General features: G+C 40.9%; 1 long non-coding RNA gene across 1 annotated transcript; it reads right to left on the minus strand.

Annotated features, from left to right (window-relative positions):
• Positions 1 to 2,490: 2,490 nt before the first annotated feature.
• Positions 2,491 to 11,046, minus strand: LOC138882097 (uncharacterized). Its single transcript, XR_011403600.1, has 3 exons — positions 10,974 to 11,046; positions 3,036 to 3,096; positions 2,491 to 2,544 (listed from the first exon to the last, which is right to left on the minus strand). It is a non-coding gene; the product is annotated as an uncharacterized lncRNA (long non-coding RNA).
• Between the last annotated feature and the right edge of the window lie 2,545 nt (positions 11,047 to 13,591).

Genomic DNA, 13,591 nt, shown 5'->3' on the forward strand with positions numbered 1-13,591 from the left:
TATTTAACTCCTAGGTTACTTATAAGCACTTAATTGAAGTTATTATTATTTGTTATACCTTTCATTGTCAAGTTATGCCTCATTTGAAGTTGATTTACATGTGATAGTTTCCAGTATCGAGGCTTCCCTTATGTGCCTTCATTTGTAGTTGTTTTTACATGTTGTTCTTGCCATTGTTGAGTTATTCTCATACATACATATATATATATATATATATATATATAGTTTCTATTTCATTCTATCCCTTTAATTGTTAAGCTTATGTTATGCACTTGCATTGAAAGTTGCCATTTCATGGGAATACCTTCATTGTGAGTTATTGAAGTTGTAGTTGTGAAAGCTAATAATACATTGAGGTTGAAGTTGTTGGTTATCGAGATATCTTTCCTTGTTGAGTTGTTTTTCATTCTTTTTGTTATTATTGAGATTCTTGTGCACATTATAGTTGAGTTGTGGGTTATGTATTGTGGTAATATTGTAGTGTTGATCTGTAAATATTGTGGTATATGGGCACATGGGGTGCGAGTTGATTATTATATTGTGATAATGATACACATGTGGTGGTATAAGGGTAGGTATTGAAATAGATGCGGTAAAATAACGTGGAATTTAAACGTGTGTTGCTAGTAAGAGAATTACTTGAATCCACGCGGTGATATAAGGGAGCTAAAATGCGTGTAGCTATTTCGAACTCATGTGGTGATACAAGGAAGATTGTGATTATGACTTGTGAAAGGTGAAAATGAGGTGTGGTACCTCGGTTGTGATTCTTGTTGTACATTCTACGTGAAAAGACTTGTTGATTTGAATGGTTATTGTCTTTCATTCATTTGTATTTTTACTTGTATTTTCACGGTACGTGATCACTTGTTGTTCCTATCATATGTGTGTTCTTTTTGTTATCCTTTATTGCTTTAATTTGCCTTATATCATCGTATTGTTCTGTTGTCATCTATTTCCTTACTTTCCGTTATTAGATTATATTATATCTTGTTCAGGTTTCTTTGTCTAGTAAGTGGCTTAACCTAGCCTCGTCACTACTTTATCGGGGTTAGGATTGATACTTACTGGGTACTGCTGTGGTGTACTCATGCTACACTTCTACATATTTTATGCATATCCAGGTAATTCAGCTCGTGCCGGATGCCAATGATTGCTCAGATATTTTGGAGACTTCAAGGTATACCTGCTTGACGCTCGCAAGCATTAGAGTCACCTTCTACTACTGTCTTTTCTATTATTTATCTTCATTTCAAATAGAGTTGTATTCAGAGTTTACCGGTGCACTTTCTGTAGAGCTTATGACTCAGTTCTATCGGTTTAGGTATATTGTGTGTCACGACCCAAACTGAAGGGCCATGACTAGCACCCGACCACACTTGCCGAGCACCAACGTACATTTCATCTAACCTTCATTATTATCTTTTAAGGCTGACGAGATCAATATAAATGGTAGACCTAGATCATGGACAACCAGCAATAAAATATGATGGCATGAATATACATAGCAGGGGATGACCAGACAATCAAGAAACTACATGTAAGGTATGAGCTACCACGCTACTATGAAAGACTATACAACAAAAACTAGCCGACAAGGCATACCAAACTATACATGAGCCGACACCTGTCTATGAGCCTCTAAAAGAACATAAGTGTTGCAACATAGCCGGAACAGGGCCCCGACATACCCATAATGTCTATAACAAAAATTGCATACCAAGACCAAGGCAAGTCCGGAGAAGGGATCTCGCCAATCACCGCTGAACTGGACAGTCTACTGTGGTGGGGGAGCTGCACCTGTCTGTCTATCAGGACCTGCAGCACGACATGCAGCGTCCACAAATAAAAGGACGTCAGTACGAATAAAGTACTGAGTATGTAAGGCAAGGAACCATAAATACGATCAGTAATGTAAGCAAGGATAAAGAATATACCACCTGTAACATCTTAGTACCTCTGAGGGCTACTTACATGAAATGCATGATACATATGTATAAATACATAAACCTTTAAAGCATTCGCCTCTGTGGGCATCATCATCATCATATCGTACCCGGCCATAATAGGCTCGGTAGAATCGTACCCGGCCACGTGGAGCTCGGTAAAACCCAACTGATCAGTGGTTGCACAATAGGTGCCGTACCCGGCCAACTATAGCGTGGCTCGGTAGAGTAAAATAGATACATATATATAATGCATGCTCGACTCATGGAATCACATTCTAAACCTTTCGGAGTGACGTAAGGTCGGTATCCTCTGTACACGTTATTAGGACTAACTCTTCACTATGAACCTTATAAGAATCAGGAAGTACCAACAACATTGATAACATAAGACTAAGAGAAGCAACATTAACATCAATCGTTCCATAAGAGGGAAAACAATGTAAGTACTGCTAGCTTCTAAGAGTAGAGTATCTTGGAAGATCGTTCATTACATTATGTGCAATCGGAGTCGTGCAAAAGAAGGAAAGGGATAGCCTCACATACCTTGTATATACTTCCCCAATCTCAAGCTATGCAATTGTCAAAACTCCTTAGTCTACAATAAGAGAAACGATACTATCGTTATCATTTAAGCGTCATAACTATTATGTATCGACCACAACCTATTTTACGATGAAACGGACAGCACCTCCCCTATATATATGACCTCACACCATTCAAAAATAGTCACCAAACAGCCCAAACAACATCAATAATAAACATATTGAGCCTCCCAATATAGTCCACACACAGCCTAATCACTCCATACATACGACGACCACCGTAGTCGTGTCAAACAATCTGGAAATGTTACGAATAACTATCAGCCCATAACCCTACATATATATGGTGTTTCCCCACACCCTTCCTCCTCCAAAACTCCACAAGATAGTAGTAAAATACGCAGCCCAACAACAACGCAAAACAGTCCACAAAACAATAACATTACTACCAAACCTTTCGATATATATCTCACAAGTTCTAGCTTCAATGGCTTAGCCGCAACTTGGATAATCTTAAATACATATAGAGTAAGAGGTTCCTTACCTTTATACAGAAAGAACAACTCCAATTTGACCTTAAATTTCCATGAAATATCCCTCCAATGCTTGCCACACAACAAAAAAAACGAAACTAGCGATCAATTAGTGTTTTTCGGCACTAGAATCACTTTAGAAGGCTTGAAATCACCTAGGATTGATATTAAGAACATGAGGGAGTATTTACAGAACATAAACCCTTTAAAACAACCTCCCACACGGGCTGGAATGACACAAAAATGAGCAACAACAAGAAGAACAAGAGACTTACTAGCGCCACGGAATTCCCGACACTTGATTTGTGTTGTTTGCCCTTTTTTGGGTCTTGAATCTTGAGAGAACCTTGAGAGGATGTTCCTAGGGTTCTAAGGTCTGAAAATAGTGAAAAGAAATGACTTAAAACGGGTTGGAGTCATCCTATATAGGTCCAAATATCTTAAACCGACTTAGTGGGCCCCATAGAGAGGTGCTTGGCGCAGTCTCGTGAAAACGCGAATATCTCTCTACTCCGAGATCGTATCGATGAACGGTTTAATGCGTTGGAAACTAGACTCATAGATCTTTAATTTGGTGGGTAGATCACCCCGTAATTCCTTGTAAATTATGAGAAAAGATTAGAAACATTTGACCTAATGTTTAAGTAAAATTATGAACCTAAGTTGCGACAACTTTTGTCGACTTTTGTTTCATCACTCGTTTGACTTCAAGACTTATGATACGGATATTATATGATTAAAATAACTTAATAAATGACCTCTTGAGTGTATTAAGCACCGCTAGATTACCTGAAAATACGAGTTACAACATCCTTGATTCGTTTAACTTCTAATACTGGTTAATCACCCTTATACACTCTTGTATCACTTAAGACCAATAGGATTGACTTATTATCATCTCAAAGATAATTCCTTCTTGGATTTATGTTAACTAATATATGGCATGAACTAACACATGTGGATATGGGTTGTAACACCCTCCCCCCCTTAGGAACATTCGTCCTCGAATGTAAGGGTTTATGGGGAGTTTAAATCATCGTGGATTCCAATGGAAATTTCCGATCAATTTTCCCCTATAAAATGGTCACTAGCAAAACTTGCAAGTAATTAATCCCAACATATGGCTTCACAAGGCTACACAAAGCATTATGCGTATTTACATTATCTACATATCACCATTTTGTATTAAGGAGGAGTATTCTCAAATTATTGCTTACCTCATAGAGCCGTTTCTTCTTCCAATGTATCCTGTCTTCCACCAGCATCCTTGTTATCTTCATTCTGGAATAAGTAAGGGTATTTTGACTTCATCTCCTTTTCTGCTTCCCATGTCATTTCTTCCATATTTTTGTTCCTCCACAATACTTTGACGGAAGCTACATCTTTTGTTCTCAGCTTGCGGACTTGCCGATCTAATATTGCCACTGGCACTTCTTCATATGATAGGTCCTCTGTAACTTGTACATCTTTGATAGGGACGACTCGAGAAGGGTCTCCATACATTTTCTCAACATAGATACATGGAATACCGGGTGGACAAATTCCAATTCGGATGGCAATTCTAACTCATAAGCAACCTGTCCAATCCGTCGAAGAATTTTATACGGCCCGATATACCTTGGACTCAGCTTACCTTTCTTCCCAAAACGCATAATACCCTTCATTGGTGAGATCCTCAGGAAAACCCAATCACCAACCTCAAACTCTAGATCACGACGTCGGACATCAGAATAAGATTTTTGCCTGCTTTGTGCCGTCCTCAATCGCTCCTGTATCACTTTCACCTTCTCAATAGCTTGGTGAATCAAATCTGGCCCATATAATTCTGTTTCACCGACTTCGAACCATCCAACTGGTGATCTACATCTCCTCCCGTATAGTGCCTCGTATGGGGCCATTTTAATACTGGAATGGTAGCTATTGTTATAGGCGAATTCTATGAGTGGAAGATGATCATCCCAATTCCCCTTAAAATCTAGAACACATGCTCGTAGCATATCTTCCAGTGTCTGAATGGTACGTTCAGCCTGTCCGTCAGTCTGCGGATGAAATGCAGTGCTGAGATTTACCTGTGTGCCTAAACCCTTCTGGAAAGACCTCCAAAAGTTAGCCGTAAATTGAGCTCCTCGGTCTGATATAATAGATATGGGCACACCATGAAGCCTAACAATCTCCTTGATATACAACTTTGCATAATCTTCAGCCGCGTAAGTTGTCTTCACTGGCAGAAAATGGGCACATTTTGTAAGTCGATCAATTATCACCCAGATGGAGTCAAACTTATGATAAGAGCGAGGTAATCCAATAATGAAGTCCATATTAATCACCTCCCACTTCCAGGTCGGAATCTCTATATTTTGAAGCAATCCACCGGGTTTCTGATGTTCTATCTTTACTTGTTGACAATTGGGACACTGGGCTACAAATTCAGCAATAGACTTCTTCATATTATCCCACCAATACTGCTCCTTGACATCATGATACATCTTTGTCGAGCCGGGATGGATGGAATATCGGGATTGATGAATCTCATTCATAATCTTCTCTCGCAACCCTGCCACATTAGGCACACACAATCGGCTCTGGTATCTCAGTGCCCCATCTTTTCCGATCCTAAAAGCCATACTTTTACACTGTTGAATGCTTTCTCTTAATCGTACTAAGATAGGATCTTCATATTGTCGTGCTTTTACCTCGGCTACCAAAGATGATTCTGATGTATTCTGTACAGTAACACCTCCGTCATCAGAGTCTAACAATCTGATTCTCATATTGGCTAGCTGATGAAGCTCTTTAATCAACCCCCATCTACCTGCCTCAATATGTACTAAGCTTCCCATTGATTTACGGCTGAGAGCATCTGCCACAACATTGGCTTTACCGGGATGATACAATATCTCAACGTCGTAGTCTTTCAATAATTCAAGCCACCTACGCTGCCTCAAATTCAACTCTTTCTGCTTGAAGATGTATTGTAAACTCTTGTGATCTGTGTAGATGTCAACATGGACGCCGTATAAGTAGTGCCGCCATATCTTCAAAGCATATATTACTGCAGCCAATTCCAAATCATGGGTTGGATAATTCTTTTCATGCTTCTTCAATTGTCTTGATGCATAAGCAATCACATTCCCACGCTGCATCAATACGCACCCTAAACCTATACCTGAGGCATCACAATATACCACATAACCTTCTGTTCCTTCAGGAAGAGTGAGCACTGGTGCAGATGTCAATCGATTCTTCAGCTCCTGAAAACTACGTTCACAAGTGTCAGACCACTGGAATTTGGTAGCTTTTTGTGTTAACTTAGTCAATGGTGATGATATAGAGGAAAATCCTTCTACAAACCGCCTATAATATCCTGCTAGCCCTAGGAAGCTGCGGACTTCTGATGGTGTTGTAGGTCTCGGCCAATTCTTTACTGCATCGATCTTCTGAGTGTCGACACTAATACCCTCATCAGATATCACATGGCCAAGGAATGCTACTGAGTTCAGCCAGAATTCACATTTGGAGAGCTTAGCATATAACTTACGATCCTGAAGCGTCTGTAATACTATCCGCAAGTGGCCCGCATGTTCCACCTCCGAACGAGAATACACTAGAATGTCATCAATGAATACAATCCACGAACACATCAAGATAGGGCCTGAATATAGTATTCATGAGATCCATAAAAGCTGCTGGGGCATTTGTTAGCCCGAACGACATCACCAAGAACTCAAAGTGCCCATATCTTGTCCGGAAGGCCGTCTTTGGAATATCCTTCTCCCTAACCCTCACCTGATGATACCCTGAACGTAAATCAATCTTAGAGAAATACTTGGCACCCTGGAGTTGGTCAAACAGGTCATCAATTCTTGGAAGTGGATACTTGTTCTTTATAGTAGACTTATTCAACTGTCGATAGTCGATACACATCCGTAACGACCCGTCTTTCTTCCGCACGAATAGGACTGGTGCACCCCAAGGTGAAGTGCTAGGCCTAATAAAGCCCTTATCCAGCAAGTCCTTCAACTGCACCTTCAACTCTCGCAACTCTGCCGGGGCCATTCTGTATGGAGGAATAGAGATCGGTTGAGTGTCAGGTAACACATCAATGCTAAACTCAATCTCCCTTTCAGGAGGAAGGCCTGGGAGTTCATCTGGGAAAACATCTGGGAATTCGTTGACCACAGGGATTGATTGTAAAGTAGGCGGTTTCGCCTCCACATCCCTAACGCGAACGAGATGATAAATGTAACCTTTTGAGATCATTTTCCTTGCCTTAAGATAGGAAATAAACCTACCTTTCGGTGTAGCAATGTTCCCTTTCCATTCAATGACGGGTTCACCTGGAAATTGGAACCTAACCATCTTCGTACGATAGTCAACATTTGCATAGCATGAGGCCAACCAGTCCATTCCCATTATCACATCAAAATCAACCATTTCTAACTCAAATAAATTTGCCGAGGTTTGACGACTACAAATCATCACAGTGCAACCTCTATATACCCTTCTAGCAATCACAGAATCTCCTATCGGAGTAGATACCGCGAGGGGTTTACTTATCAATTCAGGTTCAATGCCAAACTTATTAGCCACAAAGGGTGTAACATATGATAATGTAGATCCCGGATCAATCAACGCATATACATCATAAGAAAACACAGATATAATACCTGTAACAACATCTGGAGACGACTCGAGATCCTGTCGACCTACTAGAGCATAGGTTCGATTTTGAGCACCACTCGAACTCGGCACTGCACCTCTACCCCTACCACGACCTGTCGACTGCTGAAAACCCCGTGCTGGAGGTCGAACTGATGAGGAAGAACCAGACACAGATCCAGTCGGCTGAGCCATACCATCACCTCCTCTATTAGGACAATCCCGCATCATATGGCCAGGCTGCCCGCACGAATAGCATGCATCAGAACCTCGACGACACAGTCCAAAGTGGGCCTTGCCGCACTGATCACAATGTGGTGTTGGGGGTCTCATCTGACTAGTATCCCTGGGATGTTGCGAGCCAGATGCCCGCGAACTCTGACCTGGACCAGAATAGGATCGATCATATCGAGGCCTCTGAAACTGTGGAGGAGCACTAGCTACAGGTGGCGCCGAACTCCTCAAAAACTGTGGCCTGATGCGGCCTCTGAAGTCATCAGAATACCCTGCAAATCTCGCCCTCTTATGCTGGCCTCTATCCTGCTCCCTAACTGCCCTCTGCTAGCGCTTACGATCCTCTAGGGTCTGGGCATAAGCTTGAATACGGGAAATATCCATGCCCTCCACCAAGGAGGCTGTCGTACACTCATTTATCAGATGTGGTCCCAACCCATTCACGAACATATGCACCCTATCACTCATCTCGGCCACCATATGGGGAGCATACCTTGCCAAAGAATCAAACTGCATATTGTACTCTCGCACACTCATATTACCTTGTCTAAGGTTCAAGAACTTATCAGCTCTAGCTCGTCGTATCTCAACTGGCAAGTAGTGACGAAGAAAGGCCTCAGAAAATTCCTTCCACACAGCTGGAGGAGGGTTCGGACCCCTGGATCTCTCCCAACTATCATACCAGAGAACCGCTAAATCCCGTAACCGATAAGAAGCCAACTCTACTGCCTCTGTATCACTAACATGCATAACCCGAAGTGTACGATGAACCTGGTCAATAAAAGTCTGTGGGTCCTCCTTGGGGTCTGATCCGGTAAACACTGGAGGGTCTAAATTAATAAAATCACGAACTCTTGTACTAACTGGTTTCTCAGCAGCACCTGTATTCTGCCTCTGAGCCTGAGCAGCTACCAAGCTAGTCAATAACTGCAAAGCACTCCGCATATCCTGGTCTGGAGTGTCAGACGGAGGAACTGGAGGCGCTGGGTGCCTTCTAATATCCTCTGGAGGAGATGGAGTAGATGAGGTATGAGAGGGCATCTCACTTTGAGCCTCACTTTGTCCTGCTCTGACTTGGGGCACCTGACTGGTACCCTCTCCCGCTGCTGTATCAAGCCGTCTACTAATCGTTTGCTTCCTAGTCGAAGGCATCACTGAAAAAAACAAGGTGAATATTAGAGACAAACACTTACGACTCAACTCTACGCACGATCTAGATTCAGGAAAAAGGTAACAACCCTAGATGTCATGTAGCCTCCTGATTATAAATGTGGCGCGCTACACATCCATAATCAAGACTCTACTAGACACGGCTCATAGACAACCCCTAGGACAGACTTGCTCTGATACCAAGTTTGTCACGACCCAAACTGAAGGGCCATGACTAGCACCCGACCACACTTGCCGAGCACCAACGTACATTTCATCTAACCTTCATTATTATCTTTTAAGGCTGACGAGATCAATATAAATGGTAGACCTAGATCATGGACAACCAGCAATAAAATATGATGGCATGAATATACATAGCAGGGGATGACCAGACAATCAAGAAACTACATGTAAGGTATGAGCTACCACGCTACTATGAAAGACTATACAACAAAAACTAGCCGACAAGGCATACCAAACTATACATGAGCCGACACCTGTCTATGAGCCTCTAAAAGAACATAAGTGTTGCAACATAGCCGGAACAGGGCCCCGACATACCCATAATGTCTATAACAAAAATTGCATACCAAGACCAAGGCAAGTCCGGAGAAGGGATCTCGCCAATCACCGCTGAACTGGACAGTCTACTGTGGTGGGGGAGCTGCACCTGTCTGTCTATCAGGACCTGCAGCACGACATGCAGCGTCCACAAATAAAAGGACGTCAGTACGAATAAAGTACTGAGTATGTAAGGCAAGGAACCATAAATACGATCAGTAATGTAAGCAAGGATAAAGAATATACCACCTGTAACATCTTAGTACCTCTGAGGGCTACTTACATGAAATGCATGATACATATGTATAAATACATAAACCTTTAAAGCATTCGCCTCTGTGGGCATCATCATCATCATATCGTACCCGGCCATAATAGGCTCGGTAGAATCGTACCCGGCCACGTGGAGCTCGGTAAAACCCAACTGATCAGTGGTTGCACAATAGGTGCCGTACCCGGCCAACTATAGCGTGGCTCGGTAGAGTAAAATAGATACATATATATAATGCATGCTCGACTCATGGAATCACATTCTAAACCTTTCGGAGTGACGTAAGGTCGGTATCCTCTGTACACGTTATTAGGACTAACTCTTCACTATGAACCTTATAAGAATCAGGAAGTACCAACAACATTGATAACATAAGACTAAGAGAAGCAACATTAACATCAATCGTTCCATAAGAGGGAAAACAATGTAAGTACTGCTAGCTTCTAAGAGTAGAGTATCTTGGAAGATCGTTCATTACATTATGTGCAATCGGAGTCGTGCAAAAGAAGGAAAGGGATAGCCTCACATACCTTGTATATACTTCCCCAATCTCAAGCTATGCAATTGTCAAAACTCCTTAGTCTACAATAAGAGAAACGATACTATCGTTATCATTTAAGCGTCATAACTATTATGTATCGACCACAACCTATTTTACGATGAAACGGACAGCACCTCCCCTATATATATGACCTCACACCATTCAAAATAGTCACCAAACAGCCCAAACAACATCAATAATAAACATATTGAGCCTCCCAATATAGTCCACACACAGCCTAATCACTCCATACATACGACGACCACCGTAGTCGTGTCAAACAATCTGGAAATGTTACGAATAACTATCAGCCCATAACCCTACATATATATGGTGTTTCCCCACACCCTTCCTCCTCCAAAACTCCACAAGATAGTAGTAAAATACGCAGCCCAACAACAACGCAAAACAGTCCACAAAACAATAACATTACTACCAAACCTTTCGATATATATCTCACAAGTTCTAGCTTCAATGGCTTAGCCGCAACTTGGATAATCTTAAATACATATAGAGTAAGAGGTTCCTTACCTTTATACAGAAAGAACAACTCCAATTTGACCTTAAATTTCCATGAAATATCCCTCCAATGCTTGCCACACAACAAAAAAAACGAAACTAGCGATCAATTAGTGTTTTTCGGCACTAGAATCACTTTAGAAGGCTTGAAATCACCTAGGATTGATATTAAGAACATGAGGGAGTATTTACAGAACATAAACCCTTTAAAACAACCTCCCACACGGGCTGGAATGACACAAAAATGAGCAACAACAAGAAGAACAAGAGACTTACTAGCGCCACGGAATTCCCGACACTTGATTTGTGTTGTTTGCCCTTTTTTGGGTCTTGAATCTTGAGAGAACCTTGAGAGGATGTTCCTAGGGTTCTAAGGTCTGAAAATAGTGAAAAGAAATGACTTAAAACGGGTTGGAGTCATCCTATATAGGTCCAAATATCTTAAACCGACTTAGTGGGCCCCATAGAGAGGTGCTTGGCGCAGTCTCGCGAAAACGCGAATATCTCTCTACTCCGAGATCGTATAGATTAACGGTTTAATGCGTTGGAAACTAGACTCATAGATCTTTAATTTGGTGGGTAGATCACCCCTTAATTCCTTGTAAATTATGAGAAAAGATTAGAAACATTTGACCTAATGTTTAAGTAAAATTATGAACCTAAGTTGCGACAACTTTTGTCGACTTTTGTTTCATCACTCGTTTGACTTCAAGACTTATGATACGGATATTATATGATTAAAATAACTTAATAAATGACCTCTTGAGTGTATTAAGCACCGCTAGATTACCTGAAAATACGAGTTACAACATCCTTGATTCGTTTAACTTCTAATACTGGTTAATCACCCTTATACACTCTTGTATCACTTAAGACCAATAGGATTGACTTATTATCATCTCAAAGATAATTCCTTCTTGGATTTATGTTAACTAATATATGGCATGAACTAACACATGTGGATATGGGTTGTAACATTGTGACTATTGTACCAGTTTGATTTCATTATGAAGGTTATCAGCTTAAATTTATTATCTTAGTTGTTAATTCTGTTAGATTTTCAATATGTGTTAGGCTTACCTAGTCTTAAAGACTATGTGCCATCACGACATTATAAGGTGGGAATTTAGGGTCATGGCAAGTTGGTATCAGAGCTTTAGGCTCATAGGTGTTACGAGTCATAAGGAAGTTTAGTAGAGTCTTGCAGATCGGTATGGAGACGTCTGTACTTATTTTTGAGAGGCTACAGAACTATTAGGAAAATTTCACTTCTTTGATTCCTTATCGTGCAAAATTGTTGATATTGAAATCTGAGTCTTTGTCTTTCTATTCTCTCACAGATGGTGAGGATACGCCCTGTTGGATCAGATGATCAGACACCCCCGCCCCCTACTAGAGCCGTGAGAGGATGGGGCTAGGGCAGAGGCTGATGAAGGGCACATGCTGCAGCTAGAGCACCTGGCCGAGCAGCGACCGAGGAGTAACCAGTAACTCTGGTTGGGGGACAGGCACCCGAGGTTCTTGCTATTATCCCTGGACTTTAAGAGACCCTAGCACAGTTTTTGAGCATGTTCGGCACTTTAGCTCTGGCGGGATTGATCCCTCTTGCACCAGCTACAACTCAGGCTAGGGGAGGAGCTCAGACTCCCGCGGCCCGTACTCCATAGCAACGAATCCCCATAGATCAGGTTCCGAGTGTCATGCCAATGCAACCCGTTATTCCGCTTTAGTCTAAGGTCAGGCCTCAGATAAAATCTTTGGCCCAAATGGTATAATGGTCTTCCCCTCAGATAAAGTAAAGTCAAATCTTCAGACAAAATAAAGTCTTCAGCTTAGATGGTGTAATGATCTTTGCTTTAGACAAAATACAATTTTTAGCTTAGATGGTGTAATGGTCTTGCTTCGGACAAAATAAAATTTTTAGCTCATACGGTATAATTGTCTTCGCCTCAAATAAAGTAAAGTCAAATCTTCAAGCAAAATAAAGTGTTTCGTTTAAACGGTGTATTGGTCTTCGCTTCAGAAAAAATAAAATCTTTAGCTTAGATTGTATCATGATTTTCACCTTAAATCAAGTAAAATTTTAGCTTAGATGATGTAATTGTGTTCACCGAAAAAAAGGGTCTTCTGCTTGAGATGGTGTAAGATCTTTGCCTTGTTTAAAATAATGAAATGGTCTTGTACAAAGTAATATACTTGTCAACGTGAGTAAAATTTCGGCGGATAAATTTAATAGCTTCAGATTTTTTACTCTCTCGAACTTCACGAGCATGAAAAAAAATCATCAAAGACCATGAAAGAAGATAAATTACCTGTCGAATTTTACGGGGAGAAGACTAACGTTGCTCCTGGGTATCTATTACATGCAAAGAATCAAGAACATTAGATAATCAAGATTCTAAAGAATACAGTATCGGATCTTGCTTGAGGGATGGTACAGACTGTTAAAATTTGACGTTTTTGATACACAATCAAATATGACATGACTAATTGTCCAGAGTATATCAAGACTAAAGTGTACGTTAGATTTAATAGTCATAAATATGATCAGAATTTGGTTAGCATGATCATTGCAATATGTGAAGATTGTAGTACTTCATATGTCAACATTTTAAGATCAGAACTTATAA

The sequence above is a fragment of the Nicotiana sylvestris genome, chromosome 11, assembly GCF_000393655.2.
Source record: "Nicotiana sylvestris chromosome 11, ASM39365v2, whole genome shotgun sequence".
Taxonomy (NCBI): domain Eukaryota; kingdom Viridiplantae; phylum Streptophyta; class Magnoliopsida; order Solanales; family Solanaceae; genus Nicotiana; species Nicotiana sylvestris.